We start from the raw sequence: 18,515 nt of genomic DNA, 5'->3' as shown, positions 1-18,515 counted from the left end.
AGTGATTCTTGAGCCTTTAGAGTGAGTCCTTCATAGAAGTTCTGTAGCTTGTCCCACTCAGTGAACATTTCTGGTGGACATTTCCTCAGCAAAGCCTTGTATCTTTCCCATGCTTCATACAGATTTTCAGCATCCAATTGCGTGAATGTTTGCACCTCAGTCTTCAGCCTGATGACTCTTTGAGGTGGATAGAATTTGGCTAGAAATTTAGTTATCAAGTCATCCCAACTAGTGATGCTTCCTTGGGGAAAAGTTTCAAGCCATTGTGCGGCCTTGTCCCTTAATGAGAACGGGAACAGCAGAAGCTTGTAAGTTTCAGGATTCACACCATTGGACTTGACAGTGTCACAAATCCTTAAGAAGGTAGATAGATGTTGATTTGGATCCTCCAACGGTCCTCCCCCAAAAGAGCAATTGTTTTGAACTAAAGTGATGAGTTGTGGCTTTAATTCAAAGTTATTTGTATTGACATTAGGGGTGAGAATGCTGCTTCCACAATGTCTAGCATTTGCAAAGGTGTATGAAGCCAATACTCTCCTTTGGGGTTGACCATTGTCGTTGGCCACTCCCACTTGTGGATTTGTTGGATTTTCTTCCATTTCTTGGTTTTCTTCTCAACCTCCAAAATGTTTCAGGATCAAAAGCTGTAGATTCATTGCTTTTTCCTCCTGACATAAACACAGAACCAGGAACTAAAATTAAGCACTCTATTGCTAGAGTGAAGTTAGTGTTAACTTAAGCAAAAATTCAAACAGTTAGTGGGTTAGTCAAAAATTAAAGAAACAGAAAAGAAAAGTGCTTGATCTAGAATTAGGAGTTGGATTTGCAGAAATTAAACAAAGAAAAGTAACTTGCATCAAACAAAAGAGTAAAAGAAGGTTTGGGTTGAATTGGATCTTGAAGCAGTAAAGTAAATGAACATTAAAAGCAAGAAACAAAATGTAAATTAGGAATTCAGATCTCAGGACCCAGAGACTAGAAAGCCAAGTCTAGATCTCAATGCCTTCCTAGATCCAACAAGAACAATTGCAAGGGAATTGTAAATTGTAAGGAAAGTAGATGAGAAACAAGTAACAGAAACGGAAATTAAATTACAGTAAACAAAGCAGAGAGATCCAAGGATGAGATTGAAACAGAATTCCTTCAATTCTCCAACCCAAGATCCAAGACAATTGCAATTGAAATAGAAAGCAATAAAATGAAGAGGAAGAGAAGTGAATTCTCTTTCTCCAAGACAAAGAAATTAAAGATCACTCAATATCCAAAGCTCTCCGAAAACTATTATGAAAATTCAAAAGGAAAATTGTCTTCTCTTTACTCCTAGCTATTCCTTCTTGCTTCAACCTTTCTCCAAGCTTTCTTCACCTATCATTAATCAACCAAACACATCAAAGCTATGCTTAAAATCATGAGATATTCATTCTTTCATAATATATGACAATTATAGTATAAAACCTCATGAAATAGCATGAATTCTTACATGGTTGATTAAATCAAAGGAAACATGAAAATCTAGCTAATTGGCTTGCTTGTAGCTCAAGAAAGTGCATAATTCTAATGAAAACAAAAGAAAAAGACTAGTTAAAATAGGCTAAGATGACTTGTCATCAATGGGTCTAGGAGAATGTTTGGATACTTAATTGAGAATTCTAAGGTCATGCCACCCAAGTAGAATCATGATGATCAATTTGAAGATGGGTGTCAAAACAGAGTGTGGGATCCCGCAAGGAGAATCAAATTTGGGAGCCCATGGCTTGTGTGGAACTCCATCAAGGCTTGGAGTTATCATTTTTGAAGACTAAAGCTTATTGGAGATTCAAGTATTGGTGGATGTGCAAGGATAGCTTCAAGCATAAGTCACCTTAAGAGGATCTCCCCATTAGTCCAACTTAAGGACAATAAACAAAAGTGCTAGGTGGGAGACACCCCACCATGGTAAATTCTTTTCATTTTTTCCCTTTTGTACATATTAGTAATTAGTTTAATTTCATATTTTGTTGAGTTTGTTGAGGATAATTGGTAGTTTAGTAGGTTAAATAAGGTTTTATGGTGTTTTGGTAGCTTGGTGCACGAAATTGTGATCTCAACTGTGCCAACAACTTGGTACACACGATCGTAATCTCAACTCTTTTTCACAACTCCGCACAACTAACCAGCAAGTGTACTGGGTCATCCAAGTAATAAACCTTACGTGAGTAAGGGTCGATCCCACAGAGATTGTCGGCTTGATGCAAGCTATGGTCATCCTTGTAAATCTCAGTCAGGCAGATTCAAATTGTTATGAGGTTTTGATAATTAAAATATAAATAAAATATAAAATAAGATAAAGTTACTTATGTAATTCATTGGTGGGAATTTCAAATAAGCGTATGGAGATGCTTTGTTGCTTCTGAACCTCTCCTTTCCTATTGCCTTCTTCCAACCATGCGTTACCTTCTTCCATGGCAAGCTGTATGATCCTCTCGGATGAAAATAAATCCATATGCGCTGTCACCGCATGGCTAATCATCTGTCGGTTCCCGCTAGCGTCAGAATAGAACCATTGCCCTTTTGCACACTGTCACTTGTGCCCCACATTCACAGGTTTGAAGCTCGTCACAGTCATCCCTTCCCAGATCCTACTCAGAATACCACAGACAAGGTTTAGACTTTCTGGATCCCGGATGCTACTCAGAATACCACAGACAAGGTTTAGACTTTCCGGATCCCGGATGCTACTCAGAATACCACAGACAAGGTTTAGACTTTCCGGATCTGAGAATGCTGCCTTTATTCTAGCCTATACCACGAAGGTTAATCTCAGATTCAGATGCTCTGTTGTCAGGAGAGACAATATGAATCATTGATTAGAAACCCAAGAGAATATACTCCGGCTATCGTCCAATGACTACGTTAAACATCATGTAGATCGCTTTGTGGTTGTCAGGCACGCAATCTTGGCTAAGCGAGTAACGAAGATTGGGTTATTGTTACGGGTCACCCCTTTATTCTGACTTAACTGAATTAAGTACGAGACTATATCTTGGAGAAGAAGTAGGCGTGAATTGAAGGAAAAGCAGTAGTAATTTCATTAATTCATGAAGAAAAGCAGAGCTCCACACCTTAATCTATGGGGTGTAGAAACTCCACCGTAGAAAATACATAAGTGAAAGGTCTAGGCATGGCCGTGAGGCCAGCCTCCAAACGTGTACAAGAGATCAAAAGTGATACAAGGATAGTCTCCAAATGATCTTCTGATCTAAAATAAATCACTAAAAGTAGTTTTTATACTAAACTAGTAGCTAGGGTCACAGAAAATAAGTAACTAAGTGCAGATAGTGCAGAAATCTACTTCCGGGGCCCACTTGGTGTGTGCTTGGGCTGAGCATTGAGCTTTACACGTGTAGAGGCTTCTCTTGGAGTTAAATGCCAGGTTGCAGCCTATTTGTGACGTTTAACTCTGGTTTGTAACCTGTTTCTGGCGTTTAACTTCAGAATAGGGCAGGAAGTTGGCGTTTAAACGCCAGTTTGCATCGTTAAAACTCATGAAATATATGGACTATTATATATTGCTGGAAAGCCTTGGATGTCTACTTTCCAACGCAATTGAGAGCATGCCAATTGGGTTTTTGTAGCTCCAGAAAATCAATTTTGAGTGTAGGGAGGTCAGAATGCAACACCATCTGCAGTCCTTTTTCAGCCTCTGATTCAGATTTTTGCTCAGGTCCCTCAATTTTAGCCAGAAAATACCTGAAATCACAGAAAAATAGACAAACTCATAGTAAAGTCCAGAAATGTGAATTTTGCTTGAAAACTAATAAAAATATACTAAAAAGTAGCTAGATCTTACTAAAAACTGCCTAAAAACAATGCCAAAAAGCGTATAAATTATCCGCTCATCATAGCTGTTTGGAGGTTTAGAATGCTTGGATTGGTGCAAAAACATAGAAAATTTTTGAAAAACAGAGCACCATCCACGCATACGCGCACTGCTCGCGTACACGTGCATTAAGCATTTTCACCCCTCCACGCACACGCACCATGTACGCGTACGCCTGGATTGAAAAATGTCATCCCTCCATACATTGACCCGAGAGTTGCGCCTACACTGCGCCAGCACCATGCCTGAAAAAAAAAAAAGAGGGCATCCGCGCACAAGCGTGCTGTGCGCGCGCGCATTGGTGGTGCATCCCACACTCCTGGTACAAAAACCAGAGAGTTATGCCCAGTTGGTGCATATTATGTGCCTGCGACCCACGCGCAAGCGTGCATGACGCGTACGTGTCGGTCACCATCTTTACATCCACGTATATGCGTGCTATGCGCGTACGCGTCGCTTGTCCCGCCTGCCTACCCACGCGCACGCGTGCTATGCGCGTACGCGTCGCCCTACGCGCCCTGTTTTCCCCTGTTCTGCCCTGTTCTTTTATATGTTGCATTTGCATATTATCATTCATTGCATTTTAATTTTGTTTTTATAGCTTGTTCCTATTTTCTTTTCTAAGTTTCTTATTTTAATAATGGTGTTAAATTGTTGAGACTTTCTTGGTCAGTATTGGTGCTCTGTGACTTGTTGCATTAATTGTCATATTCACTCTACACACAAGATTAGTTCTTTAGTCCTTCTTAACCCATGATTCCTTGTTTTTGTACCTCATTATCATTGAGTTAGGATAGGACCAATTGCTCTCATGCTTATCACTAATCTTGTTTGTGTCAACTCTTTCTTATTTAAATTTGATGCTTTTGAGTGTTTTCTTCATGCTTTGACTTTACTCTTGCATCAAATATTAGTTAATATGCCTTTTCTTGAATTGCTTTCTCACTCACATGCGTAGCTAACATATAGTGAGAACCCTACTTTTATTTGGCATTAGCCCAGCCTATGTTCTAATTGCTTTCATATCTTTGTTGTAGGCTTAATTTTCTTTCTTTTTTCTCTCCTTTGAGGTTGGCCACCAAGAAGGAAAGGAATGGAAAAGCTTCAAATGGGGCAACAAACAAGTTCACCCGCACAATCCTTTGAAGAAACTCATCAATTTTAGCTACCCGTCCACCTTGCTCTTCTTTGCATGCACCGAGGACGGTGCAAATTTCTAAGTGTGGGGAGGTCGTCCGACCAATTTTCATGGGTAACAATTTTCTTTTTCAACACCATTCTTGTGTGCATTGTTCTCTTTCTATGATTGTAATCTTTGATTTGTTTGATTCTATATGTCCATTATTCCATGTATACATGCATTTATATGATTGAGGCCATTATTTCATTTAACTCACTTACCCAAATAGCCTACCTTTCATCAACCATTGTTAGCCAATTTTGAGCCTATTTAATCCTTTTTATTCTTAATTTTAGCACATCATTACCCCTAAGTGAAAAATAATAAATGTCCTTAATTTGGATCTTTGATTAGCTTAGGCTAGTGAGGGTGTGTATCAATTGGGTATGGGAAACTTCGGACATTGGTTGAGGTAAAAGTGCATTTTGTATTTTTGTTAGAAATCATGGAATTGGGTACATGCTTATGCATTAAATGTGTAAAATTATATGCATTGGGACGTTTGTATATACTTTAAAAAAAATGAAAAAAAAACATATATATATATATATATAAGAAAAAAAATATAGAAAAAAAAGAGAGAAAATAAATAAAAAGGAGACAAAAATACCCCAAAGTAAAGTTCAATAAAAATCAATACATATGGAATGTGAATTAAAATGAATGCATGAGTGATGAGCGGATAATTTATACGCTTTTTGGCATTGTTTTTAGTATGTTTTTAGCATGTTTTAGTTAGTTTTTATTATATTTTTATTAGTTTTTATTTAAAATTCACTTTTCTGGACTTTACTATGAGTTTGTATGTTTTTCTGTGATTTCAGGTATTTTCTGGCTGAAATTGAGGGACCTGAGCAAAAATCTGATTCAGAGGCTGAAAAAGGACTACAGATGCTGTTGGATTCTGACCTCCCTGTACTCGAAGTGGGTTTTCTGGAGCTACAGAAGCCCAATTGGCACGCTCTCAATTGCGTTGGAAAGTAGACATCCTGGGCTTTTCAGCAATATATAATAGTCCATACTTTGCCCGAGATTTGATGGCCCAAACCGGCGTTCAAAGTTAGCTCAAGAATTCCAGCGTTAAACGCCGGAACTGGCACCAAAGTGGGAGTTAAACGCCCAAACTGGCACAAAAGCTGGCGTTTAACTCCAGGAAAAGTCTCTACACGAAAATGCTTCAATGATCAGCCCAAGCACACACCAAGTGGGCCCGGAAGTGCTTGCTTCATACCAACAATCTCCGTGGGATCGACCCTTACTCACGTAAGGTTTATTACTTGGACGACCCAGTGCACTTGCTGGTTAGTTGTGCGAAGTTGTGATAAAGAGTTGAGATTACAATTGAGCGTACCATGTTGATGGCGCCATTGATGATTACAATTGAGTGTGTCCTGATTTGTGCGGTCGGCACGAGTGCAGCCTCGCGTTCGCGTAACTCTCTGTTCAAAACTCTTTTTGCCAAATTTTTGGGTGACGCGGTTGCGTGGTTAACGCGATCGCGTGAATGGCCATTTTTGGAAAACGACGTGGCCGCGAGGGGAACGCGTTCGCGTGGTAGGGCTTGTGCTTCTAGCATGGTTCCATCCCCATTCCAGCCCAGCATACTGCCATACACCACTTTACATCGATTTTACAGAGCCACGCATTCGCGTGGGTGACGCGGACGCGTGGGGAAGCTATTTTTCAAATGATGCGGCCGCATCGGCAACGCGGTCGCGTGGATCAATTTGTGCCAAAGGCACGCCTCCAGCCACACTTTTGCGTGACTCTCTGTTCAATTTTCTTTTCTTCCCAATGCACTGGTGACGCGGACGCGTCGGCGCGTCACGTGCGATTTTTTTTTTATAATAATACAGTATGTAGAATGCAATTGTAATATGAATGTTATGAGTAATTCCAGGTTCAATGAAATAAAATAAAATAAAACTCAAAAATAAACAAAATGAAATAAAATTAAAATTGAAAAAGGAACGATCATACCATGGTGCGTTGTCTCCTACCTAGCACTTTTAGTTAAAGTCCTTAAGTTGGACATTTGATGAGCTCCTTGTCATGGCTGCTTGTGCTTGAACTCATCCTGAAACTTCCACCAATGCTTGGACTTGCAATAAGCTCTATCAATACTAAGTAAATTCCTCAAGCTTTGATGGGGTTCTTCACAAGCTTTGAGCTCCCAAAGTTAATCCTCATATATTCCTGGATCCCAAATCTTGTTTCTACACCCGTCTTCAAGTTGAGTATCATGATTCCATCCGGGTGGTTCAGCCTTAGAATTCTCACTGAATCATCCAAACAACTTCCCAGACCCATTCAATTGAGCTCTACACCAACCTTTGCATTTAAACTTTGAGCTTTCCACCATATTGAATCTTGCATGACGTCTCCTACCACTAACCATCTTCCTCTTACGCTTAATGCCATAAAGAGCTCTAAGCTGACCATTTCTTTCAAGTAAAGCATATTCAAGTGGAATTAGAAAGCTAAGGGATATGAATTTTACCCACTTGAATGTTGTGAAGGATAATGGCAACTTAGGGGGAGGTATTTCTAACGAATTTGCAAGCTCCACTCCCTTGGGCTCTTCTCTGACAACTTCCACCTCTTTGCAAGTTTCTTCAATATCAACCTCTTCCTCTTGGTAGGTTTCTTCCAATTCAATCTCTTCTTCATTGCTCACCAAGGGCATGGGAGGCTGTGCTTCTTCTTCTTTAATCTCCATCTCTTGACCAACCTCTTCCAAGTCTTCAACTATGATATGCCTTGGAGGTTGTACACCCTCCTCAACATCAAATGCAACCGTCTTGGAAGGAGGCTCTATGTCTTGACTTTCCCATGGAGGTTCAGCATCTCCCAAGTCTGCAACCACTTCTTCCTCTGCAACTATTATGGCTTCCTCCACTTGTTCCAATACAAAGCCATGTTCCTCAATGTCCACCGAAGTTTCTAGTGTTGATTCTCCACATGCAGCCATGGGAGTACTTTGAGTGCTCAGATTTTGAGAAGCTAATTGATTTATTAACTTGCCTAAGGCGGCCGCGAAATTTAGCACACTCTTATTCATCCTTTCTTGCCCTTGAAGAATAGCACTAAGGGTGTTGTTATCCAATGGAGGTTGGGGTGGATAGGAGGGTTCATTATTTTGGAGAAAGGGTTCATAATAGGAAGGTGGTTCTTCTTGATAAGGATATGGAGATGGTGAATATTGAGGTGGTGGTTCTGGGTGTGGTTCATATGGCGGTTGGTGTGGTGGATAAGGATTAGGGTCATATGGAGGTGAATGGTTGTAGGTGGCTTGTGAGTATGGTGGTTCAAAGCTGTGTTGAGGAGGTGGTTTATAGGCGTATGATAGGGCTTGTCGGTAATTACAAAGGGGTCCACCATAACTATTGTCTCGACATGCATTGGTAAATGGTCGTTGTCCATGGTAGTTTGGAAGGTGTTGTTGCCTAAAGGGTTGATCAGATCCTCGTGGCTCCATTCATCTCTAATTGTTCTGACTCTGCTGCATGTTCCTGTTATAGCTTCCATTCCTTACAACAGCATTAGAACCAAACTCAAAGCGATGGGGGTGAGAACTCATAATAACAAATAAAAATTAAAAACGAAAATTAAAACAATTTTAAATTAAAAGGTTATTGAAATTTAAATTTTGAATATAAAAATTAAATTTTGAATTTTGAATTTTGATTTTTGAAATTTAAATTTTGAAATTTGAATTTTGAAAAAGTCAACAATATAAGATAAAGTTTTGAAAAAGGTTTAAATTTTGAAAAGGTTTGATTTTTAAAATTTTAAATTTAAATTTTAAAACTTGAATTTTGGAATTTAAATATTGAAATTTGAAATTTGATTTTGAAATGAGATAAGATAAGAGAAATTTGAATTTACAATAAGATAAGATAAGATTTTGAAAAAGATATGATTTTTGAAAAAGGTTTTAATTTTGAAATTTAAAAATTTAGATAAGATAAGATAAGATAAAAAAAATTTTAAAATAAAAATCTGAATTTTTTTGTTTTAAATTCAAATTTCGAAAATTCAATTAAAATAAATAGAAAAGATATATTGTTTTTTTGAATTTAATGATGAAAGAGAAAAACAATAAAATGACACCAAACTTAGAATTTTTAGATCAAAGCAAAGAAAACAACTAAGAATAACTTGAAGGTCAAGATGAACACCAAGATCAAATTTTTGAAAAAAATTTTAATAACTAAATAAAAACCAATAACCTCTTAATTTTTGAAAAAGCAAAAATAAAAACAAAAATAAAAACAAATAAACAAGCAAAAAGCAAATATTTACAATAACCAATAATAAGGCACAGTTTTGCAATTCCCCGGCAACGGCGCCATTTTGAAGAAGCAAATGCTTGACGGTTTAAAATTCAGAACAAATTCCCGTTGCAAATATAGTTTCTAAACCAAGCAATCATCCTTTCTTACAAACATTTTGGTTGTCACAAGTAACAAACCCCTTTAAAATTGATAACCGAAGTATTCAAAGCTCGGGTCGTCTTCTCAAGGAACTGCAGGGAGATATGTTCTTATTATTGGTTATGAGTTTTGTAAATAGGGGGTTTTGAAAGTAAGGAACAAGTAATTTAAATGACAAGTAAAATAAATAAATAACTATAAAATAAACTCTTGGCAAGGTATGAAGATTCGGAAGTCCTATCCTAGTTATTCTTATGAGAATTGAAGTTAATCCCACTTAGTTAACCTTTACTAAAGCAAGGGAAAGTCAAGTGAACTAATTAGTTAGATCCCCAAGTCCTAGCCAACTCCTAAGGAAAGACTAGAGTTAGTGGAATTCTAGTCAATTAGCAGACATAACAATCAATCACGATAAGTTTGATAACTCAAGAGCCTCCAGTTAATCAATTAAAGCCAAGAATATAAAAAGCTAAATAAGAATCATAAACTGAAATACCTCAAATTATATTAAATAGAATATTCAAATCTAACATGGAAAAATTCATAAATTAAATTGGAAAAATAAATAAAAGGAACATTGAACCTGGAACTCAAAAGAAATTGTAAGTTGAAATAATAAAGTTGAAATCCTAATTCCTTTAAGAGGAATCCTAATCCTAAAACCTAAGAGAGAGGAAAGAATCTCTCTCTCTAAAAACTACATCTAAAACTAAAAATTATGAATTATGAAAGCGTATTTTTGAATGAATGGATTCTCCCACTTTATAGCCTCTAATCTTTGTTTTCTGGGACGCAAACTGGGTCGAAAACATCCCAGAAATCGCTGGAGAAGAAATCTGCCACGCTTATTTTCGTCACTGCGACGCGTCCGCATGGAGCACGCATTCGCGTTGTCTAGCGTCAGGGCAACTATGGCATATTATATATCAAATCGAAGCCCCGGACGTTAGCTTTCCAACGCAACTGAAACTGTGTCGTTTGGATCTCTGTAGCTCAAGTTATGACTGTTTTAGTGCAAAGAGGTCAGGTTGGACAGCTTTGCAATTCCTTCAACTTCTTGTATTCCTTCCACTTTTACATGCTTCTTTTCCATCCTCCAAGCCATTCCTGCCCTGTAATCTCTGAAAATAATTAACACACATATCAAGGCATCGAATGCTAATAGGAGAGGATTAATAATTAGCAATTTAAAGGCCAAAGAAACATGTTTTCAATCATAGCACAAAATCAGGAAGGAAAACATAAAACATGCTATCAGTATGAATAAGTGGGTAAAGAGTTGATAAAAACCACTCAATTGAGCACAAGATAAACCATAAAATAGTGGTTTATCAGGCGACGACAGTGCCGGCTTGGACCCTCGACGGCAGCGGCTTGACGGCAAGCTAACGCGGTCCCCATCTCTCTCTGCCCTTGCTCGCGTCTTCTTCTCTCTTCGGCGCCGCTCTCCCTCAGCTGGTTCTTCGACGATGATGGTGACGCAGTAGCTCCTGGTGGCCCTCTCTCTCCATTGACAGCAACTCGACGGCGGCGGCGAATCCAGCAGTGCCGCGTGACTCCTTCCTCCTTCCCCTCTCCTTTCCTTCCCCGGCGCAACCCTGTCTTCTTTTCTTTCTTTTTTTTGTTCCTTTCTTTCTTTCTCTTTTTGGTTGGCTAAAACTGCAAGTGTTAGGGATATTGTGTGTTAAGGATGGCGGCTGATACGGAAAAAGGGATTAGGGTGTTTAATTTTTAACACTAGGGTTTGGTTTGGGGCAATTTGAAATTAGGGATATTTTACTTACTTGGAGTTTGACAAATTCTAAATTAGATTAGGTTGTATTGTAGTAATTTTGAAATCTAATTTAATTCCTCAAAGTTACTTTAAAAATAATATTTAATTATCAAAACTTCATTTTATCACTTTTAATAAAATAATTCCTGAAAATAAACTCCTTATGAATAATTAAATTGAAGTTAACTCCTAATAATATTTTTTCGAAGATTATGGGTCTTACAGTAATTAAATTAATTATTCTTAAAATATTATTTTTTTTATTATTTTATAATTATTTTTAAACAAATATTAATTAAGATAAAATTGGAGATATTGTGACAAATAAATAACTTGTTACAAAAATATTGTATTTTGTGATAAATTAATTTTTTGTTACAAAATATTTAGAGCTTTTGAAACAAATAGATATTCTGTTACAAAATATTTTGAATTTTTGCAACAATATAATCTTTTGTTATAAAACATTATAACATTTTGTAACAAAACAACAATTCTATACGAAAGCCAACATAATTTGTAACAAAAGAAATCAAGTTGTTACAAAATGTTGAAATGTTTTGTAACAAATTTTTTGTTATAAATGTTCTATTTTCTTGTAGTGCTTGAAGAACAAGTAACTCACATTCAAGCAGATACTGCAGATTATTGATGATAAACATGAAAATAAAGGAAGCATGAAAAGGATTAAGAATCATCAATAATGCAATTGAAGTTGGAGAACGGGATTTCTATCGGTAAAGAAATTCACAAATAATATCTTGTTGAAAGTATAGCTTCTAAACCAACAGAAAATCCTTTCGTACAAAAGTTTGGTTGTCACAAGTAACAAAACCCAATAAAAAAAAAAAACCGAAATATCTAAACCCCGGGTCATCTCTCAAGGAATTGCAGGGTAGTATGATTTATTATTGGTTATGAAAAAAGGTATATTTTTGGGTTTTTTGAAATAGGGAACAGGAAAATAAACTGGCAACAAAGTAAATTAATTATCATGAAAACCATTGCAAGGTATAAGAACTAGAAATCCCATCCTAGTTATCCTTATCAAGTGTGATGAGAATTGTTTATTGCTCCCACTTCGTTAACTGATGAGCGGATAATTTATACGCTTTTTGGCATTTGCTTTTACATAGTTTTCAGTATGATTTAGTTAGTTTTTAGTATATTTTTATTAGTTTTTAATTAAAAATCACATTTCTGGACTTTACTATGAGTTTGTGTATTTTTCTGTGATTTCAGATATTTTCTGGCTGAAATTGAGGGACCTGAGCAAAAATCAGATTCAGAGGTTGAAGAAGGACTGCAGATGCTGTTGGATTTTGACCTCCCTGCACTCAAAGTAGATTTTCTGGAGCTACAGAACTCCAAATGGCGCGCTTCTAATTGCGTTGGAAAGTAGACATCCAGGGCTCTCCAGCAATATATAATAGTCCATACTTTGCCCGAGTTTAGATGACCTAAACTGGTGTTGAACACCAGTTCCATGTTGCAGTCTAGCGTTCAGCGCCAGAAACAAGTTGCAAAGTGGAGTTCAACGCCAGAAACACGTTACAAACTGGCGTTCAACTCCAAGAATGACCTCTACACGTGTAAATCTCAATGCTCAGCCCAAGCACACACCAAGTGGGCCCCAGAAGTGGATTTCTGCATCATTTACTTATCTCTGTAAACCCTAGTAACTAGTTTAGTATAAATAGGACTTTTTATTATTGTATTTAGATCTTCGGATCAGATCTTTGATTAGTTTTATGCTATCTTAGACCTTTAGGGTGGCTGGCCATTCGGCCATGCCTGAACCTTCATCACTTATATATTTTCAACGGTAGAGTTTCTACACACCATAGATTAAGGTGTGGAGCTCTGCTGTACCTCATGAATTAATACAAAGTACTACTGTTTTTCTATTCATTTCAACTTATTCCGCTTTTTAGATATTCATTTGCACTTCAACATGAATGTGAAGATCATGACACTCATCATCATTCCCTATGTACGTGTGCCTGACAACCACTTTCGTTCTACCTTCGATTGAATGAGTATCTCTTGGATTTCTTAATCAGAATCTTCGTGGTATAAGTTAGAACCCATGGATGGCCATTCTTGAGATCCAGAAAGTCTAAACCTTGTCTGTGGTATTCCGAGTAGGATCCGTGAAGGGATGGCTGTGACGAGCCTCAAACTCGCGAGTGCTGGGCGTACTGACAGACGCAAAAGGATGGTGAATCCTATTCCACTATGATCGAGAACCTCCAGATGATTAGCCATGCAGTGACAACGCATCGGACCATTTTCACAGAGAGGATGGGAAGTAGCCATTAACAACGGTGATGCCGTACACAAAGCTTGCCATGGAAAGGAGTAGGATTAATTGGATGAAGACAGCAGGAAAGGAGAGGTTCAGAGGAACGAAAGCATCTCTATACGCTTATCTGAAATTCTCACCAATGAATTACATAAGTACCACTATCCTATTTTATATTTTATTTATCTTTTACTTATCAATTCATAAAATCAGTTGAATCCGCCTGACTGAGATTTACAAGGTGACCATAGCTTGCTTCAAGCCGACAATCTCTGTGGGATCGACCCTTACTCACGTAAGGTTTATTACTTGGACGACCCAGTGCACTTGCTGGTTAGTTGTACGAAGTTGTGAAACAGAATTAAGATCATGAACGTGCGTATTGAGTTTTTAGCACCGTTACTAAGGAAGTAAAGATCACGATTTCGCACACCAAGTTTTTGGCGCCGTTGCCGGGGATTGTTCGAGTTTGGACAACTGACGGTTCATCTTGTTGCTCAGATTAGGTAATTTTATTTTATTTTTAAGCTTTTTATTTCTTATTTTCGAAAAATACAAAAAAAAATTTTCTTCTTTTTCGTTTTTCAAAAATTAATTTTCGAAAAATCCAAAAAAATTATAAAATCATAAAAATAAAAAAATATTTTGTGTTTCTTGTTTGAGTCTTGAGTCAATTTTTAAGTTTGGTGTCAATTACATTTTTTCTAAAAATTTATGCATTTTTCGAAAATTCATGCATTCATAGTGTTCTTCATGATCTTCAAGTTGTTCTTGGTAAGTCTTCTTGTTTGATCTTGATGTTTTCTTGTTTTGTGTCTTTCCTTGTTTTTCATATGCATTCTTGAATTATTAATGTCTAAAGAATAAAAATTTATAAGTTTGGTGTCTTGTATGTTTTTCTTTTCTTGAAAATTTTTCAAAAATAAGTTCTTGGTGTTCATCTTGACATTCAAAGTGTTCTTGGTGTTCATCTTGACATTCATAGTGTTCTTGCATGCATCACATGTTTTGATCCAAAAATTTTCATGCATTGAGTCAATTTTGTGTTTTTTTCTTTCATCATTAAAAATTCAAAAATAAAAAAAATATCTTTCCCTTTTTCACTCATAAATTTTCGAAAATTTGAGTTGACTTTTTCAAAACTTTTTAAAAATTAGTTGTTTCTTATGAGTCAAATCAAATTTTCAATTTAAAAATCTTATCTTTTCAAAATCTTTCTCAAAAAATCAAATCTTTTTCATTTTTCTTATTTATTTTCGAAAATTTTTAAAAATATTTTTCAAAAATCTTTTTCTTAATTTTATCTCATAATTTTCGAAAATATTATCAATAATTAATGTTATGATTCAAAAATTTCAAATTTGTTACTTTCTTGTTAAGAAAGATTCAAACTTTAAGTTCTAAGGTAAAAAGGATCCCTATTATTATTTTCTGTTCCCTTCTTTTTCATATGAGCAGGAGCAAGGACAAGAACATTCTTGTTGAAGCAGATCCTGAACCTGAAAGGACTCTGAAAAGGAAACTAAGAGAAGCTAAAATACAACAATCCAGAGACAACCTTACAGAAATTTTCGAAAAGGAAGAGGAAGATGCTTGGTGACTTTACTGCACTTAATTCCAATCTACATGGAAGAAGCATCTCAATCCCGGCCATTGGAGCAAACAATTTTTAGCTTAAACCTCAATTAGTTTCTCTGATGCAACAGAACTGCAAGTTTCATGGACTTCCATCTGAAGATCCTTTTTCAGTTCTTGACTGAATTCTTGTAGATGTGTGATACTGTTAAGACCAATGGGGTTGATCCCGAGGTCTAAAGGCTTATGCTTTTTCCGTTTGCTGTAAGAGACAGAGCTAGAGTATGGTTGGACTCTCAACCCAAAGGCAAAGATAGCCTGAACTCTTGGGATAAACTGGTCACGACTTTTTTATCCAAGTTCTTTCCTCCACAAAAGCTTAGTAAGCTTAGAGTGGATGTCCAAACCTTCAGACAGAAAGAAGGTGAATCCCTCTATGAAGCTTGGGAGAGATACAAGCAACTGACCAAAAAGTGTCCTTCTGACATGCTTTCAGAATGGACCATCCTGGATATATTCTATGATGGTCTGTCTGAACTATCAAAGATGTCATTGGACCATTCTACAGGTGGATCCATTCACCTAAAGAAAACGCCTGCAGAAGCTCAAGAACTCATTGACATGGTTGCAAATAACCAGTTCATGTACACTTCTGAAAGGAATCCTGTGAATAATGGGACACCTATGAGGAAGGGAGTTCTTGAAATTGATACTCTGAATGCCATATTGGCTCAGAATAAAATATTGACTCAACAAGTCAATATGATCTCTCAGAGTCTGAATGGATTGAAGGAATCATCCAACAGTACTAAAGAGGCATCTTCTGAAGAAGAAGCTTATGATCCTGAGAACCCTGCAATAGCAGAGGTGAATTACATGGGTGAACCTTATGGAAACACCTATAACCCCTCATGGAGAAATCATCCAAATTTCTCATGGAAGGATCAACAAAAGCCTCAACAAGGCTTTAATAAGGGTGGAAGAAATAAGTTTAACAATAGTAAACCTTTTCCATCATTCTCTCAGCAACAGACAGAGAATTCTGAGCAGAATCTATCTAGCTTAGCAAATTTAGTCTCTGATCTATCTAAGGCCACTATGAGTTTAATGAATGAAACAAGGTCTTCCATTAGAAATATGGAAGCACAAGTGGGCCAACTGAGTAAAGGAATCACTGAAACCCCTCCTAGTACTCTCCCAAGCAATACAGAAGAGAATCCAAAGAGATAGTGCAAGGCCATTGATATAACAATCATGGCCGAACCTACAAGGGAGGAAGAGGACATGAATCCCTGTGAGGAAGACCTCCTGGGACGTCCAGTGATCAACAAGGAGTTTCTCTTTGAGGAACCAAAGGACTCTAAGGCTCATCTAGAGACCATAGATATTCCAATGAACCTCCTTATGCCCTTCATGAGCTCTGATGAGTATTCTTCTTCTGAAGAGAATGAGGATGTTACTGAAGAGCAAGTTGCCAAGTACCTTGGTGCAATCATGAAGCTAAATGTCAAATTATTTGGTAATGAGACTTGGGAAGATGAACCTCCCTTGCTCATCAATGAACTGAGTGATCTGGATCAACTGACATTACCTCAGAAGAAACAAGATCCTAGAAAGTTCTTAATACCTTGTACCATAAGCACCATGACCTTTGAGAAGGCTCTATGTGACCTTGGGTCAGGGATAAACCTCATGCCACTCTCTGTAATGGAGAAATTGGGAATCATTGAGGTACAGGCTGCCAATTTCTCATTAGAGATGGTAGACAAATCTATGAAAATGGCTTATGGACTAGTAGAGGATGTGTTAGTAAAGGTTGAAGGCCTTTACATCCCTGCTGATTTCATAATCCTAGACACTGGGAAGGATGAGGATGAATCCATCATCCTTGGAACACCCTTCCTAGCCACAGCAAGAGCTGTGATTGATGTAGACAGAGGAGAATTGATCCTTCAACTGAATGAGGACAACCTTCTGTTTAAAACTCAAGAATCTCCTTCTGTAACAATGGAGAGGAAGCATAGAAAGCTTCTCTCAGTACAGAGTCAACTAAAGCCCCTACAGTCAAACTCTAAGTTTGGTGATGGGAGGCCTCAGCCAAACTCTAAGTTTGGTGTTGAACTGTCATATCCAAACTCTAAGTTTGGTGTTGGGAGTATATAAAATTGACCTGATCACCTGTGTGGCTCCATGTGAGCCCACTGTCAAGCTATTGACATTAAAGAAGCGCTTGTTGGGAGGCAACCCAATTTTTATTTATCTAATTTTATTTTTATTTTTATTGTTCTTTCATGTTTTATTAGGTTCATGATCATGTGGAGTCACAAAATAAATACAAAAATTAAAAACAGAATCAAAAACAGCAGAAGAAAAATCACACCCCGGAGGAAGGACTTACTGGCGTTTAAATGCTAGTAAGGAGCATCTGGCTGGCGTTCAACGCCAGAACAGAGCATGGATCTGGCGTTGAACACCAGAAACAAGCAACATCCTGGCATTCAAACGCCAGGAATGCACCCTGAGAAGAGCTGGCGCTGAACGCCAGAAACAAGCATAGAACTGGCGTTTAACGCCAGAAACATGCTGCATCTGGGCGTTGAACGCCTAGAACAAGCATCAATTCAGCGTTTAAATGCCAGAATTGCATGCAAAGGCGTTTTACATGCCTAATTGGTGCAGGGATGTAAATCCTTGACACCTTAGGATCTGTGGACCGCACAGGATCATCTCAGCATCTGTAGACCCCACAGGATCCCCACCTACCTCCACTTATATTGTTCCCTCTTTTCAATATTCATCTTCTCTTCCCAATAAACACCCTTCCCTATTACCCTTTCACCACTCACATCCATCCACTCTTCCCCACAAACCCCACCTACCTTCAAAATTCAAAATTACTTTCCCACCCAAACCCCTCCCTCTCCTCCATATTTTCTCTTCTTCTTCTTCTTTTCTTTCTTCTCTTGCTCGAGGTCTTTTCTTTCTTCTCTTGCTCGAGGGCGAGCAATATTCTAAGTTTGGTGTGGTAAAAGCATAAGCTTTTTATTTTTCCATTACCATTGATGGCACCTAAGACCGGAGAAACCTCTAGAAAAGGGAAAGGGAAGACAAAAGCTTCCACCTCTGAGTCATGGGAGATGGAAAGATTCATCCCCAAAACCTATCAAGACCACTTCTATGATGTTGTGGCCAAGAAGAAGGTGATCCCCGAGGTCCCTTTCAAACTCAAGAAAAATGAGTATTCGGAGATCCGACATGAGATCCAAAGAAGAGGTTGGGAAGTCCTAACCAACCCCATTCAACAAGTCCGAATCCTAATGGTTCAAGAGTTCTATGCCAATGCATGGATCACTAGGAACCATGATCAAAGTAAGAACCCGAACCCC

The sequence above is a fragment of the Arachis ipaensis genome, chromosome B04, assembly GCF_000816755.2.
Source record: "Arachis ipaensis cultivar K30076 chromosome B04, Araip1.1, whole genome shotgun sequence".
Classification (NCBI taxonomy): Eukaryota; Viridiplantae; Streptophyta; class Magnoliopsida; order Fabales; family Fabaceae; genus Arachis; species Arachis ipaensis.
Note: the sequence above shows the minus strand (reverse complement) of the source record.